We start from the raw sequence: 17165 nt of genomic DNA on the forward strand, positions 1-17165 counted from the left end.
AGAAAGGGATCCTTGGTGGTTCAATGTCATGTAGGTAGCAAAGACGTGGTGATTTCAGATCCAAGTTCCTAGTTTGCTCATTGTCCCAGGTGTTGCTCATTAAGATGTATGGGGACACTGACGTGACTGACGTGGCATCTTGTTTGAGCTGGGCATGGCCACCTGCCTGTGAGACCTTCTGCTTGAATCCTAAACGCCTCCAGAGAAAGGATCTCCAGTGACTCGTCTTGGCGTATTCCAGAACCTCACGCCTTCTGGGCACGCAGTTCTTCTTGAGCTCTGACAGAGCCTTCTGTGCTGCAGACTCTATAGGGAGAGAGCAGGGCAGCCCTGTGCCCTGTGTGCAGTATCCTGGGGATATGCTCCCTTGCTCATACGCAGTCTCCCCATTTGGGCTGGCTGTCCTGTCATATCCTGTGGAGGATGCGAGATGGCTGCTGAGGCTGTGTTGCGAGTTCTTTCAAGTTCACTTTTAAAACAAGGACATGAAGTTACCTGAAACTTTGGGCTCTCAGCTTGCTAAGCTCTGCACCTCTTTGTGGGACTGACTGCTGCCGTCAAAAAGAATAGAGCCGTCATTCTGCAGGAGAGTTTACATGATAATAGGGTTTTTGCCTCCCAAGATTTGGAAAGGTGCTAATCTAGTGACTCATGAGCTCCACATAAGAAAAAAAAAACCCACCCTAGAAATGAAACTGCATCGTATTTTCTGAGCACCTCATCTCCTTTCAGTAGGGAGGGGGAGCTGGGGTTTAGTTATACAGAGCAAAGCCCTGTCGTCCTGGCAACACTGCTGGAGTGACCAAATACCTCTGGTCTCCACTCCTCCAAGTTGTTCAGTGACACAGAGAGCAGGTAGGGATGGACTCCAGGCAGGTGACTGGGGTGGCAAACCCTGGGCCCCAGGCCCCACTAGCATCTAAGTAGGTTTGCAAAAAAGAGATCATTAGCAAATGCATGGCGGGTCAGAAAGGGTGTGCATGTGTGAGTGCATGTGCGTGCGTGTGTGCACATGAGTGCACATGTGGGTTGCATTGAGTGTGTGGAGGGTGTGAGTTTGTAAAGAGCAAGTGAAAGTGTGTGTATATGTGTGTGTGTGTGTGCACATACACAGATGTGCCCTGAGCTGAATGTTGCTTCTCTTGACTTGGGTGCTAAGTATTTTCACTTTTTCCATTCATTTTGTATCCTTTGAGCTTTAGGGACCTGAGCTGTATCCCAAGATCCGGCCTTCTGTAGATAGGTACTTTGGCTGGAGCACTGGGCGGGGTCTTGCTTTCAGGGAGGGCCCAAGGTTTCAGTTGGATTTCTTCTGGAAAAATACAGCCCCTTTTATCTGCCCCTAAAAGGACAGACCATTGGACCCTGCCTGGAGGGCACCTGGGACTTCCTCTACAGGAGCTCAGAGATGAGGCACCTCCTCCATTTCCATCCCTGCATCCCCTCCGATACCCTGCAGTGCTCCCATTGCTGGGGAAATCTCACCCTCACTCCCCTTCTCCCATCCCCCACACTCCTGCTTCCCCCTCAGGCTCCACCCACCCCCCTGGCCTCTCCCACTGCCTCCTGCTCTCCCAGGAGCCCTGACCATGGCGTACCCCCTCAGGACCACCGGTGCCCAGAAGCGCCCAGAGCCCTTCCATCCACGGCCGCCCCCGGCCTTCCTGGCGGCAGCTTCCACCCTGAGTCACAGTCCCTGGAGCCTTTCCTCTCTTCCCCTCCCACTCTCTTCATTAGTTTCATTGAAGTTAATCATCCTGCCCGCAATTCCATTGTCTCCTCTTAATTCCAATTTCCTTTTGTCCCAAGGGGCAAATCAGTGGAGTGAAAATAGTGAAGCGGCAGGCACAGCCTCCCGTGTATTAATTAGGGGAGCATTACCGAGGCCTTCAGCATCAGGGTGCTGCTCACCCCAACCTCCCCTCCCCCATTACCTCTCCCCTTTCCTCCTCTACAGCTCGGCCAGAACTGGACGGGCAGACTCAGTCTCAGGACAGGGGCACAGAGCCTTGCTGGTCTCTGCCTGGCTCCGGGGCCAGCCTTACGAACATGCCTGGCTGTCAGCCCATTGTGGTGGGGGGGAATGTGCTCTGTCACCCCACTGCGCCCCGAGATTGGAAACCTGCCAGTGGTCCCGCCTCCACTCGCTCAACCCCCTCATCCAATCAGTCACCGAACTCATAGATTCACCTCCTAACCGTGCCTCAAATCCCTCTACAGCTCTGCCTCCCCACTGCCACTGCCGGGGTCCACGACTGTCAGCACCCACCGAGGTGACCTGGACGGCTTCCTAGCAGGACCAGCCTGGCTGCCTCCAGGTTTGCTGTGCCCAAATCCTATGTCTGTCCTACAACCAGATGCCGTTGAGCCCCTACTCCTCCTTCAGTTTCTCAGGTATCTTTTAGTCCAGGGAGGTTTCTCTGACCTGCAGGCCTGAGCTGGGTGAGCTTTCTGCGTAGCGGTGTGGCTGAGCCTAACTTCCCGCTTGTTGTTTGTTATGGTCATGCAACTGCCTGGCTGCTCTGGTTTTCCCACCGGTCTGCATTCTAGGAGAAAGCCTTTTGGAGTTGGGGAGTAGGGGGTGTGAAAATGAATCATGGTCTTAGCTTTAAGTTTGGAATCAATTAGGAAATAACATGGGAGTCAGACAGGGTCAGCATGCTCTTGCTCGTAAAGCTGGATTGCAGAGAGTGGCTCTGTGAAGTATGACATGAGCTCCCCACCCCTTCCCTCCTGAACTGAGTTTGCCCTTCCAGTCATTGGCAGTGGAGGACAATCACAGGCCTTGCCTGCAGGGTAGAGTCAGCCTCAGAAGTCTTACGAAATGGAGGAAGGAAGGGTGTGCTCAAACTGGAGCAGCCAACCCAAAAAACATGACAAGATGGTATGGTCACGTAGCTGCTTGACCCTTTCCCATTGTCAACAGTCAGATACACACTGGATCTTCTGAGAGCAGAAAAAACTGAGAGAGTGGAGGGGAAGCAGTGGTTTCTGCCTAGTATTGATACGTCGGTATAAATTCCTATTGTACATGTTGATAAGAGATGCAGAGAGGTAGAGGATGAATCTCCATTCACAAACTCTCTCTGGTTTACTGTTAAATCTCAGTACATAACCCAGAGCCTGGCAGGTTGCACACAGTCGATAAAAGTTTGCCGAATGGAAGAGAGGTCTTTCATTTATTGGTTTCATAAAACAGGTGAGTCCCAAGAGCCAATGTAACTTCCCAAGGTCACAGATAACAGCATCTTCTGTCTCTGTCCAGCTTTCTTCCTATACACTTATGCTTCCTGCTTTGGCTTCAGCTTGAAGACTGTGGTTGCCAGGTGGGCTGTACACAGAGGGAGACTGAACCATAGCAAGACAAGCATGATGTCCCAAGTGGACCAGGAGAAGACACATGTGGGACAGGGGTAGATCAGGAGAGGAAGAGGCCTTGAAGCCAGGATTGAAAGACAGGGACTGGGCTACCTGGAGAGAAAAGCTGTGCTCTGAAGGGCCATTCAGTGGCACAAGAATTAAGCTTCTGCTAGATATTCCCAGAAGGCAGAATGTGGTCAATAAGAAACCCATTTTGTTTAGTTCATGAAATTCCGCAGATACTTACAAGGGATTGGGCTGTGGGCACGCAGTGTGCCTGCGCCTGCTGCCAAGGAGCATTAGGTCTAGCTGAGTCACAGACAATACAGGGTCAGAGATGCACAGGGCTGGAATCTGCTGTGGGATACAAAAGCTCAGCTTTGTGCCAGGGGAAGGTGTGGGGTGGCCAGAGGAGGGTGAAGGAGGCATTTTCACCACTAGAAGAATTTCCTAATAACTAGACTTTTCTAATAGAGCCAAACAAAATGGAAAGGGCAAACTGAAAGGGTAATGGATGAAAACAGCAGAAATGTTAAGAGTCCTTCCTACTCTGTGCTGCCACGATTCTCAGCTTGGGGAGGGGTCCAGGCAGTGGGTAGGGACCCGTAGTTGTGATGAATACCAGAGGAGCATTAGGTCTGTCCAGTCCACAGACCCAAATCAGATCAGACCAGGAGCTCAGCCCTCCTCTGCCTCCTTAGCTGGTGCAATACTGCCAAGGCGGACTGCACACCTTCAGGCCAACTCTTACAGAGTAAATTGTGTCGCTCCAAAAGATACGTTCAAATCCAAACCTCTGTGAATGTGAGTTTATTAGTAAATAAAGTCTTTGCAGATGAAATTAAGTTAAGATGAGGCCATCCTGGAGTAGGACAGGTCCTAGATCCAGTATGACTGGTTTATTTTTAAGAAGGGGAGAAGAGAGAGGCGCAGGGGAGAAGACAGACATGTGAGGACAGAGGCAGGGAATGCCAAGGATTCCCGACAAACACAAGAAGCTAGAAGAGGCAAGGAAGGACTCTCTCCTACAGATTTCAGAGGGAGCATGGCCTGCTGCCACCTCGATTTCCAACTTCTAGCCTCCAAAACTGTGAGACAATACATTTCCATTGGTTAAAGCAGCCATTCTTGCAGTTCTCTGTTATGGCAGCCCTAAGAAACCAACACTTCCGCTCCACCGTACAGGCCCAGCCACGTGATGCTGAATTCCTCACCTGCTTCCGTGTCCTCCTACTGAGGCTGGCCAGAGAGTGGGGAGGGGATGGATAGGGGGATTCCCTGCCTTCCTCAGAGATCTGCTCTGTTGGCTCCCAGAACTGCCCACTGAGCTCCAAGGCTCCCTGGCTCTCTGAGAAGCAGTTGAGAGGGACTTTGGGGAGGGAAGATGATGGGAACCCCGAGCACCTGGGGAGGGAAGTGTGGGGTACAGCTGTGTGCTCAGCCTGTATGCTGCCCACTCCTCCTTTGTTGCCACTTCCTCCCATCTGGGGAAGTGTAGCTGTGGCCACCTACACCTCTCTTCCCCGCTTCCTCCTCTCCTCCCAGAAGGTCTTCACTCTAGCAGCCTCTCAGACCAGTCCATCCAAGGGCCATAGCACCTGCCTCTGCCGGGCAATGAAGAGTGGGAGGTTGGTGTTGACCCATGAGCCTTCTCCAGTTTAAGCAGGGGGTTCTGAGGACCACTCCAGATAGTTCTTTTTTTTTTTTTACATTAAAAATAGCATATATTTTATTTTCAAGCACACGATAAATAGCAAACTTCTCCCATGACAACTGTGTCCTCTTTGAATTTTTCTTATATTGAAAAATGTTGGAAGCGAGTTGTTTCTGGTGAGGTTTCTGATCAGGAAATCAGCGCACAGCTTTGTAGCCAGCAAACTCAGAATCAAGACATATTTTATTTTCAAAGTAAGGGATAAATATTTTACCATATCCTTTCATCAGTTATTCTGGAATGATCTATGCTGACTGCTTAATTCTTTTCACACACAATTCACTTAAAGTGAAATGAGGTACTAACTAAAAACATGCAGTTTTGAATGGACTCTGCATTATTGATGATATTCAAGGATAAAACAATAAAACTCTACAACTTATCTTAAAAGAAAGAACAAGTTCCAGAGGTTTTTATTGTTTGAATAACAGAACACACAAAACCAGGCAGAGACGTCCCAAAGGAAATGTTTCATTTTATTGGCCCTTTGGTCCTTCATCTCCTAAGCACCTATTAGATCTCCTTTTTATGATATCAGGCATTTATTTTGATCACAAATGCAATCCATATGTGAATAATTAAATGTATTCTCTTTTACACTGTTCTCTCCACCACCAGGTTCCTTTAAATAGGAAAAAAAGTGTTAAATGTCTCTTCATAGCCTATTTGGCCATAGTTGTCCCACCTATGGTTTTAAAAACACACCCTAACTTGGTCTTCCGAAATGCTTCTTGAAATTCAGCTCATTCTGTTAAAGAAACTCTGGAGCCTTGCCAATAGTCTCTAAAAGGTGAAGATGACACCTGAGCTGAAGGCAACTGGCAGGGGCCTTCAGCAACTTAAGACCATTGAGAAACTGTATAGAGGTGAATATTGTCAACAAGATACCAGCTCTTTCAATTAAAGCTGGGAGAGTGCCACCCATCGCAGCTGCCCCCCACCCAACCATGGCCTGTGGTCCATTTCTTGCTGCCAGGATGGCTCCTGTTGAGGCACAACTTGTGATGGAGTCCCAGGCACCTTCTTTCCCTCTGACTTGAGCCATACTGCAGTCAGCCATGGAAAACATTCCTCCCCAAACTGTGAAGCTATCTCCCAATGTGGAGACCTGGTTTTAACAGCTGTCAAACACCCTAATTGAAAGCTTGAAAGATACCATGACCTATTGTATCCGCGGTAAAGGCCCCACCACGGTCATCCACGATTTGCCAGGGCAAGGCTCCTGTGCGCACTCCTGCATCTTGCCTGCACCGCATGAGCCATGCCGGGACTTCCAGATAGTTCTTGCTGGTTTCTTTCCTTGAAAACCCACTTCTAGGTCCCTCAGTTCCCCAACATTCAACTAATGCTTTCCTGAAAGTCTCTTTTTGATCTCCTCTTCTTCCCTAATTTCTCCAGTGGTCCATCTTCATCTTCACTCCTGCTCTACCCTGAGTCTGTTCTCTCATAACATAGAGTTATGTTCCTCTCCTGGGATCAGGGGACATGGTTTACCCCAGGAGCTAATATATCCATCGCCCAAGGTACTGGAGTTCAGGGAGGAGGGGGGATCTCTTGCCCTTGAACGCCAAAGTCCAAGAGCCTTAACGAAAGGTCCCACCTACATTTCACCAGCCCAGTTCTCCTCCCTTTGTGCCTCCCTGTCTAGCCCGGCCCCACTGAAATACCCATCCAGAGTCATTCCCTCTTGAATTCACTTGGCTAAAATTTAGCTGACATGAAGTTCTTCTTTGCTAAGGCCTATGGAAAAAAAGAACATCACAATAGCAATCCGTCTGGTGGCACTCTGTAGTTAATATACTTTCAAGTACTTTTTCTTTCTTTTTTTTTTTTCAGTTATTTTTACAACTCCTACGTAGGAAGAGAAAGTGCTATTTATTATTCCTTCTTACAGGTAAGGAAACTGAGGCTCTTTGAGGTCACAGACTTGGTTAGAAGCCAAGCCAGAGCTTGGATCCAGATCTGATTGTTTCAGAGAAAGATTAAGCTGGTTTTGTTACTAGACAAAGGCGGTGGATTCTTGCCCGATGTGCTCAAATGACCAATTCCTGAGACACCCAGGTTTCAAAGAAAAGAAGATTGTATTGCTAGGCACAAAGCAGGAGATCAGATGGCCACTGGCCTAAAAATGTGTCTCCCCAAATTTAGGGGCTTCAAAGTTTTTAAGGATTTTAACAAGGGGAGATGAAGTCACCACAATTTCAAATAGGAAGTCTGAGCAGAAAAGGAGACAGAGTTATCATTTCAACAACAAAGTGCATTTCAAAGTTGCATTTCAATGGCAGAGTCTAGCCTATACAATTTACAAATGTGAAGGAGTGAAATGGGCTAGAACCAGTGAATGGCTGGCTCAAGTTTCTTCATTAATATTAGGGCCGCTGCTGTTATAAGTTACTTTGAGAAAAAGACTGGACAAGGGGAGTAACAGCTCTTACAATTATGAAGGCACAGACAAGGGCTATACAATCAGTATCAGATACCACGGATACAGTCCAAAGACTTCAGGTATTTCTCTCTGTTTAATATACCAGAAGTAAAAAAGAATATCTACACAATGATTCAATAATCATAATCATCCTTTAAATCCTAACTTCTTGGTTACAGTTTGACATTGTCAAAACTGTAGTTTAGTGCTCACTTCTGCAGCACACATACTAAAATTGGAATGATGCAGAGAAGATTAGCATGGCCCCTGTGCAAGGATGAGCCCAAATTTGATTATTGAATTATTGTTCAGTTCTCTGCCTTATTTTTTTAGAGTCTCAGCAGACTTACATGCCTGTACGAAGATCCCATGTGTAATTGTTTGTAAAATATGGCCTCAAAATCTTAAAAACTGCACTCACTGAGAGGTGGAGTTGGTGTTCCCTCCCTGTTCATCTGTGTGGGATTGTGCCTGCTTTGACCAATAGAATACAGAAGAAACTGACACTGAGTCTTCTGAGGCTGGACCATAAAAGGGCATGTAGCTTCTGCCTAGGCCTCCCGGAACACTCACTCTCTGATGCTCACTCCTGAGACATTCCCTCTTGGAACCCAGCCATCGTGCTGTGGAGCCCAAGCCGCATGGACAAGCCAAATCTAGGCAGCTGCCGGGTGGTCCTGGTGGGTGGTCCCGACTGGGCCCAGCATTCAACACATCCCAGCACAGGTGCTACACATGTGAGTGAAGAATCCCCTGGATGATTCCAACCCCCAGCATTCCAAGGTATTCTTAACTGTTTGAGTTTTCTAAGATAAGGCTGTAAATATCACAAAACAGGGTTAAACCATTTCTGCTATTCCCTGTCCAAGATCCTAACCCATCGACTCCAGGAGCATATTACATGACTTTTGTTTTGTGCCACCTTTTGTGGTCTGTTACAACAGCACACAACTGGAGCATCATGCTTGACCAAAAGGTTATGAAAACTCATTTCCTCAGGCTCCTGATATTAAGTTTCTAATCACTTGCAGGCAAGGTGCAGGCTGTTGGGAAGCAGATACGCTTTGACTCATGGGACCGACTGCCAGGCCTTGATGTGACAATGAGGCCACTTTACCTTTTCTTCCTGCCAATCACTATACTGAAAGGGGAAGAAAATTGTGCCATTAATCACTGTTTACCCTCCTCCCTCCTTCCACCATTCTGAAGGGTACTGTTTATGGGTCTCAGAGCTTAGCCAGGAGCCATGAAGGGAGGGTCCTGGCCCCCAGGGCAAAATCAATACCTGCCTCTGAGCCAGCAATTAGGGACTTTTAGTGCATCATTTACAAAACTACTCTGTCGACCCCAGGAGAAGATAATTGCAAGTGACAAATGCCAACTTAGATGCCTGTCTCTCTCCGGGGTCAGGGCCGGGCTGTTGAGCCTCCTGTGTGTATGTCAAATGTTTGGGTGTGGGGATGGATTGGTACACAACTGTCTGGGGCTGAATTGGGGGGATGCCAAAAGAGAGATATAAGTGTGTCTAGGGGGCGGCGCTCTGACCTACTAGAGCATCCCATCTCTAAGTCCTACAGGGCATCAGGCAAGGCCAGGGGCAGGACTGCTCTAAGCTGCTGCTTAGTTTTCATTTCACGGTTTTCATGGGGCCTAGGGACTAATGGAGCTACTTTCTTCCCAGTTCCTGTCTTCAACCATCTCCACCAGGAACTGAATGAGAAGAGAACAAGTGGGCAATGTGGACCACTCACCAGAGAACGAGAGGAAGGAAAACACTGACCTAACAGTGCAAGAACAGAACCTGAGTGATCAATTCCATCACCGGTTAGGTTGTAGACACTTAGTGCATTTTCAAAACAAGGTTTTTTCCATAAAAATATTAGTATATCACAATGCTGTTCTGTCCCCCTGCCACACACACACATTTTACAGTATATCTTGAGATTGTTCTTTGTCAGCACATAGAGGTCCCTTACCTTTTCAATGGTGCTAATAAAATTTCATTTTATGGCTATAATATAATTTATTTCATTAGTTTCCTATTAACAAGAATTTAGACAATTGATTCTCAAACTTTAAGGTACATATGAATTATCTGGTGATTTTCTGAACTACAGCTTCTGAGTCAGTAGGTCTGTGGTAGGGCCTGAGATTCTGCATTTTAGACACCCTCCCAGCTGATGCTGATGTGTTGGCTTGTTGACCATTATTTGAGAGAATTCAGATTATATTCAATATTTTGTCATTATAGATAAGCTGAAATAACTACTATTGTATATACCTTGCATATGTATGCAAAATTTATCCACAGGAAAATTTATGAGCTCTGGGAAATTGGGATAAATGACTCAGAAAATTATCTTTAGTGGTGGAGAAGAAAAACCCTAGTGTTGAAAAATAGTTTGAACAAAATGGTTTCATGAAATAGGAGGGTAGAGGAAACAACTCCATTTCTAAATTAATAAGCAATTTCATATATGACCTTAAATGTATGTATATAAGTAAATTGATAAATTACCTGAAATTTTGAGAAAATTTATCCACAGGATAATTTATAGAAATAGATTTATAATTTATAGAATTATAAATTAAAATTTATAATTTATAGAAATAGAACTTCTGGGCCAAAGATAGATGCCCTGGTAATTTCAATGCTTTTGCAAACTGTGGCTTCATTGCAGTTCCAATCCATTGGCACTATACGTCAGTATCTGTGGCCCCCGCATTGTGGCCAATAAGGAGTATTATTAAACAAACGTGTTTCCATTTCTTTTTAATATTTTTGGTTTTTATTTTATGAATTTAGATGTCATCTTATTACTGTACAGATACTCAGGACTGTTAGACACTCATTGTGAATTGTAACCTTTATATTAAGTCTCTTTTTCTGTCTTCAATGCTTTTTGTCCTGCATCCCAACTTTAAATGTGCATTTGCCTGGTACGCTTTTGCCCATGCTCTCTTTCATATTTCTATTTGATATCTCTCAAGAGTTCAGTTAATTTATCAATTTACTTACATACACATATTTGAAGTCATATATGAAATCACAAATTAACTTAGAAACGGAGTTGTTTCCTCTACCCTTCTATTTCATGAAACCATTTTGTTCAAACTATTTTTCAACACTAGGGTTTCTCTTCTCCACCATTACAGATAATTTTCTGAGTCATTTATCCCAATTTCCCAGAGCTCATCAACTTCACTTCCATCTAAAAATTGAGGTATCACCATTTCTGTGTCTGTGTGTGATGATATCGCTGCAAAAGTTATCACAAGCAACGGGTACCTGTCTTATAAAATTCGATTGTTTTATCCTCTTGTCCTGCAGGTATTTATTTATCTTATAAATGTAACTATTTATTTAAAAAGGAAAAAATGTTGCTTTTTTTTCCTTTTCATTAAATTGATTAATTTTTTTGGAGTAGCATATGGGTATAGATTTAAATGCCGAACATTCTATGAGGCTTATGATTTAAAATGGCACTTCCCTTCTCTCATCCTCTTCATCTTCAGTTTCTGCATGCAGACGACACAACCAATTTGAACTCTTAGCTTTTCTGGCATTTTCTCTATATTTCGAAATAACACACTCATTGCTATTTCTTATTTTTTTAGGTGTTTAAATGTTATCTATTGACTTCCTACAATGGAAAATGTGGATTTAGCTCTTTCACCATGCTGCTCCTCATTTCCCCCTCTCAATTTTCAAGCTGCATTACAATTTTTTCAATTAAATAAATATTCACTGTTTACATCGATATGATCCTACGAATACTGCTTAGAGCTGAACCATGTGGTGAAGCATGACATTTCCTTTCTTTCTGGTTTTTCTAAAGTTACTACTCGCCCCCACCCCATTTGCTTAGCTTTCTCCAGATTTATCATTAACTCCCGCTTATCTGATGGAAGTATAACTTTTTTCTCCGTATGTTCAAAAACTGCAGTGACCATCCTCCTGGTTCCCCTGGCCTCTTCCTCCTATCCAGACTGGCTGCCTCTTCGCCTGCTGTCCAGACTACACATAGAGACAACCTCACCATCCCCAGGGACATCTTTGCTCTCCCTTGTGTTGGCTCTCTTGCCTTTTGGATCCCATGGCTTTCTCTTTATTTATTCTTATTTTTATGGAGCCACCTTCCAGGCGCTTTCTGAGAAATAGTACATGGAAGATCAAATTGTTGAGAATTTTCATCTCTGAAAATACCTTTGTTCTATTTCCATATTTGATTGATGATTCGCCTGGCTATAGGGTTCAGAATATGAAGACCCCATTGTTTTCCGGCTCCCAGTAGGGCCGATAAATTGCCCTGACACTGGATCTTTTGATGTGGCCCATAGTTCTCCCATCTCCTGCCAGTACATCACCTCTCTGGATGCATTTAAGACCACCTCTTTACAGCTAGTATTTTGAGGTTTCATTATAATGTACTGAGATAAAGATTGTTTTCATTCATTGCGCTGGACTCTTTTTTTTTTTTTTTTTTAAAGGAAAGAGAGAAGGAAGGAAGGATAGAAGGAAGGAAGGAAGGAAGAAAGGGAAACATTTTTAAACATTTTCTTGTATTCTGTTTCTCCGTTTTTGTTACATGGGCTGGGGCCGGGAATCGAACCGAGGTCCTCCGGCATAGCAGGCAAGCACTTTGCCCGCTGAGCCACCGCGGCCCGCCCTGCGCTGGACTCTTGATGAAGGACCTTTCAATGTGAAAACTCAGGTCTTTTGAGTCTAGGAAACTACTTTGCCTAACATTTATTTGGAGACAGTTTTCTTCTTGTTTTTCCTCTCTTCTCTCTTCCAAAACTTACATTATTACCGAATATTGGACCTCCAGGAAAAATCCTCTTATTTTCTCCCTCTTTATCCTTTTGGTCTTTTCTTAGAGGCCTTATCTGTTTCTTCTAACCCTCCTATTGATTTTTAAATTCCTGCTATATTGTATTTTTTATTTTCCTGAATCTTGCTCCCCTACCTTCTCCATTTCTCTTTTTCTGGCATCATGTTCTAATTTCCGTGGATGCCGATAGCTTCTTTATCTCTCTGAGCCCATTAACGGTAATGTTTGATGGAGGGTTTGCCTCTGCTTCCTACCTGTAAGGTATTTTCCTATTTGGTGTCTGTTTCTCATACGAAAGGCTTGCTTAAACCTGCCTGTTGATCACTGGCTGGTGGCTGGGGAGTAAGAATGAAGGATTGAAATGAGGATTGGAAGTTCTGATATATGGGCCAGATTTCTGAGTGGTGGGTTCCACTGTGGGATTATTCGCAGGGACCAGGCTGTTTCATTGAGGTCTTTCGCCTCCTCCATGTCCTTATTTTTTCTCTTGACCTGTCAGTTTCCTCCCGCCATGGGTGATGGAATGAGGACGTGAAATATACCAGATGCCAAGAAAACTGGTGTTTTCATTTCTTTGGCTGCTCAAGCAAATACCATGCAATGGGTTGGCTTAAGCAATGGAAATTTAATGGCTCACAGTTTTGAGGTTAGGAAAAAGTCCAAATCAAAGCATCATCAAGGCGGCATGCTCTTCCTGGAGACTGTCGTGCCCTGGGGCTGGCTCCTGCTGGGCCTTGGGCTCCTTGGTCACTGGCAAGGCCCCTGAGGCCTGGCCTGGCCTCTCCCTTCTTTGCCAGGTTCTGTTTCCTTTTTTTTCTTGGGTGCATGGTCCGGGAACCAAACCCGGGTCTCCTGCATGAGCGGCGAGCATTCTACCACTGAACCACCCGTGCACCCTCTGTTTACTTTTTGCTTCTCACTACCTGTGGCTTTTTCTCTCTCCCTCTGAATTTCATTCTGCTTCTAAAGGATTAAGACCCGTTCTGATGGAGTGGGCCACACCTTAGCTGAAGCAGCCTCATGGAAAGGCCCTGCTTACAATGGACTCACGTGCACAGGAATGGGTTCAGTTAAAGAACAGGTTTTCCTGAGGTGCTTCGCTCCAAACTGCCACAGCTGGGGAAGGGGCCCTCCCCGTGGAGCCATCCTTTCACGTGCTGCCCGTGTTCACCGTTACGGCATTTCTGGATTCAGAAACCCTCTGGGACTCCCCCTCCGGAAAGGAGCCCTCCTTTGGGCCTGGCTGTGGGGGTGGGGGAAGAGCTTAGCTGCTTCTCCCGTAGACTTTGAGCCAGTCCACTTGCTTTCAACCTCATCCTCTCCCCTGCCATGAAGACCCTTGATGCCTCCACGCCTCGCCTTCCTGGGGTCCTGGGTGGTACAGCCTCGCTTCCTGCTTCCCTGTCAATGCCGCCATGCGGGCAATTAGGCCCAGCTCTTTGCAGCCTGCTAAGTTTCTTCGAGATCGTTCCACTCTTTTTCCAAATTGAAAATTTTGTTTACCTCTCTTGCCTGCTTTCATCTCCTCTCCTGTTCTCTTTGTGGTAGTTTTATGCCTTTTTCTTTCATCCCTTTGCTGCAGTCTTTCAAGTCACATCTGTGAGGAAACAGAAAAACAGGTTCCCAGCTCCAGTCTAGCTGGGATCACAGTATCCTTTAATTTCCACCCTTTCTGAATCACTTTGTTTTACATGGGTCACAGTGACCTTTCCAAATAGCAAGTCTGATTTTTTCTCTCTTTGACTTAAAATCCTTAAGACTACCGGTATTTTCTTAAGATGAAAGTTCAAAATCCTTAACACGGTCCTTACAAGGCCACTGGCCTCCTTCCCAGCCTCCCCTAAGGTCCCTTAACTTAGTCTTTTCCACCCATGCTAATTTCCAGCATGCCCGTCCCTCTGTCTGGAATACTCTTCCCTCCACCGCCCTTTCCCTGGTTAATTTCTTTCATCCTTGCGTGATCAGTTCTAACATTCCTTCTTCAAGGAAGCTGCTCTCACCCCAGACCAGGCCAGGTTCCCTGTCGCATGCCCCCATAGCCCTGGTATGTACATTTAATTACCTAATTAGTGCTCCATGTCTGTGTCAGCTCTGAGTTTTACTAGTGAGCTCAGCTCAGAGGTAGATGGGCAGGCTGGGTTCAATGAGGCCAGAGAGTGGATCTGTCTTCTTCAGTGCTGTGGGCCCACAGGTGGGCACCGTGCTTGCACACAAAGGCTGCTCAAAGTACGGCTGTTGAAGGAAGGAAGGAAGGAATATGCACCTGCACTCAGAGAATGTTAGAGCATGGGGAACTTTGGAGAATGCCTGGTTTAATATCTCCTTTTCACAGCTGAAGTCACTGAGGCTCACAGGCATGAAGGGAAGTTCCCAGCCGCACCCCATACACACTTTCATATGAAATGCTAATGACAGGCCTCTGGGGTAGCACAGCCTTGTGAAACTAATGAATACCACTGAATGGTATATTTGAAAATGGCTAAAATGGGAGATTTTAAAGAGAGAGAGAGAGAGAAAAAAGAGTCAAGAATAGAAGCAGGGACACCAGCTTCAAGGCTATTGCAGTAGACCAGGCAAAACGTGACAGGAGCTTGCTCTTGGGTGACAGCAGTGGAAATCAGGGAAAGAGGATGAATTCATTATATATTTCAGTACCAATGAGAAACTGGATATGGATATGAGGAAAACATAGGAAATAAGAATGCCTATATTCTGGTCTGTTATTTTTAGGTAGATGTAGATGCCATAAATTAAGAAGGGGAAAGTAAGGAAAGGAAAGGTTTAACGGGGCCAGACAAAATTCTCTTCTGGACATGTTAATTTTTTGATGCCTATTAGATATTAAAAGTGAAGTTGGCAAAAAAAGGGAAATTTTATGCTACATGTATGTTACTATAAAAAAAACCAACACACTCACTCCTCTGAGATGGTTTCCATCATTCTCAATTAACAGGGAAAGAAATTGAGGCTCAGAGGGTTAATTTGTCTATCATCACACAACTGCAGTGTTAGCATTTTAAATATAACTTTGAAACTGTAAGCGAGCTGTGTATTTGAAGTTTGAGTCTCACGAAGGAGCAATATATAAAGTATGCACCCAGATGTGAATAGGCACCAGTTGATCTGTACATTCATCACTATTGTTTGTGTTCCTTCATTGCTGGTCCCAGACTTGGAGGCACCACGTTCCGGGTATCTTAGAGGATGGATGTAAATCCAAATGGGTATAGTAAATAACTGACATGAGGAACTAATGAAGTTCTCCAGATCCCTGGGAACTATTACCCAAGATGATTATCTTTCTTTGTATCTAACACGGATAAAAGCCTTGCAAAAAATCACTACAAGGAGCCAGATTTAGGAAGTTCCCCTGCTCGCCCACTGGCATTAATAAATCCTTTTCTCCACAGCCCATTTGGTGGATCAGTGCATTAAGCCATGCCAAGTGGGGAACTCAGATGTGGATGGTGTGGGGGTGGGGGGTCACTTCACAGCTACTGACTGACTGTCAGCTCTGGGATTAGCACTAGGGTCTCTCTGCCCCCAAAGACCAGTGCTTTTTAACTTCATGATCCCTGGAGCATGGGACATCCAGGTCATATTTGGATGGGACCTGCCAGGATTCAGGAAAGTACGTGTAGTAGTCGGCTTTCGCTATGATAACAACCCCTAAACCTCATGACTTACAACAATTAACATTTGGTTCTTACCTAAAGGTCTGCAGGTCAGCTCTGGGCTGAAAGCCAAGTGCAGATGTCCTCCCCATGTGTGCTTTTGTACCAGGGCAGGGCTGAGGAGTCTTCAGTCTCTGGGTTCTCATGGTGGAGAACAGAAGCTGCCCCTTCTGCTGCCATATGGGCCATCCTTCTCAACGCTTGAGGGCATGTATGCCACATCTACTCACTCCCCATTGGCCAAAGCAAGTCATCCAAAACACGGGAGGCATACCCCACGGAGGTGGGTGCCGTAACCACAATTACCTGATACACACAATTAAACACAGCAAGAAGCACAGTGACTTTCATGGGTAATGACAGCATTTGAACCCAGCCCAATGGTAATGCCTCCTGAAAAAGCCCTTCTTTGCAGCCCAAATATGAACCCCCCACCATGTCTAAATACCTGCTATTTTTACATGGATGTGGGTCGATATGGACCCAAAACTTACTGGTGGGTGGGGGGTGGTACCAGATATTCCACCTGGCATCTCTTCTGATTGGTTGGGGCCCACACATGCACCAGTTGTCAAATACCTTAAGCACCACCCCTGACCTGGCACCTTACCCCCTTCTCCGGGTTTGGATGCCGTAGTAGCCAGAATCCACCATCTCCACAGAGACCCCAATGGGGGAACGTCTTTAAATGACAGCCCGCAAAGAAGAGTTCCTGTCTGCTGAAGTTACAGGTTAAAAAGGAAAGTTATTTTATTAATGTCACAAACAGTTTCACAGATACCTTTGCATTTCAGGCACTCTGTGGGTACGGGGGCGGGGAGGGTGCAGTGGGCGGTGGGTATGTAACATTGCACCATCAGTGCAGGATTGGAAAGAGTGCTTTCCATCCTGAAATGTTAGAATTGGATGGGTCCTCAGTAGACTAACAGAACACTTTCAGACAGAGGGAACGTCTCCTTTACCTGGTTAGTGGAGTGACAGAAGTGGGATTAGATCAAGTCCACGGATTCCTGGTTAAGTGCCCTTCACTGTCCTCAGAGAACACAGAAAACCAATTTAGAGAGAGAACCACTGGGTGGGAAGATGACAGGGCCTGGTGGCTACTCTGGGGGTGACATTATCTGCCGCGGGTCAGGCTTCCGTGAGGTGGGTTTCCC

The 17165-nt window shown here is 45.7% G+C and overlaps 1 non-coding gene and 1 pseudogene across 1 annotated transcript; one reads left to right on the top strand and one right to left on the bottom strand.

Annotated features, from left to right (window-relative positions):
- Positions 1 to 2643: 2643 nt before the first annotated feature.
- On the bottom strand, positions 2644 to 6314 carry LOC143643836 (mitochondrial import inner membrane translocase subunit Tim17-A pseudogene; annotated as a pseudogene).
- A 1390-nt stretch (positions 6315 to 7704) lies between these two features.
- Positions 7705 to 7808, top strand: LOC143645366 (U6 spliceosomal RNA). Its single transcript, XR_013157086.1, has one exon. It is a non-coding gene; the product is annotated as a U6 spliceosomal RNA (small nuclear RNA).
- Positions 7809 to 17165: the final 9357 nt, after the last annotated feature.

The sequence above is a fragment of the Tamandua tetradactyla genome, chromosome 8 (assembly GCF_023851605.1).
Source record: "Tamandua tetradactyla isolate mTamTet1 chromosome 8, mTamTet1.pri, whole genome shotgun sequence".
In the NCBI taxonomy this organism is placed as follows: domain Eukaryota; kingdom Metazoa; phylum Chordata; class Mammalia; order Pilosa; family Myrmecophagidae; genus Tamandua; species Tamandua tetradactyla.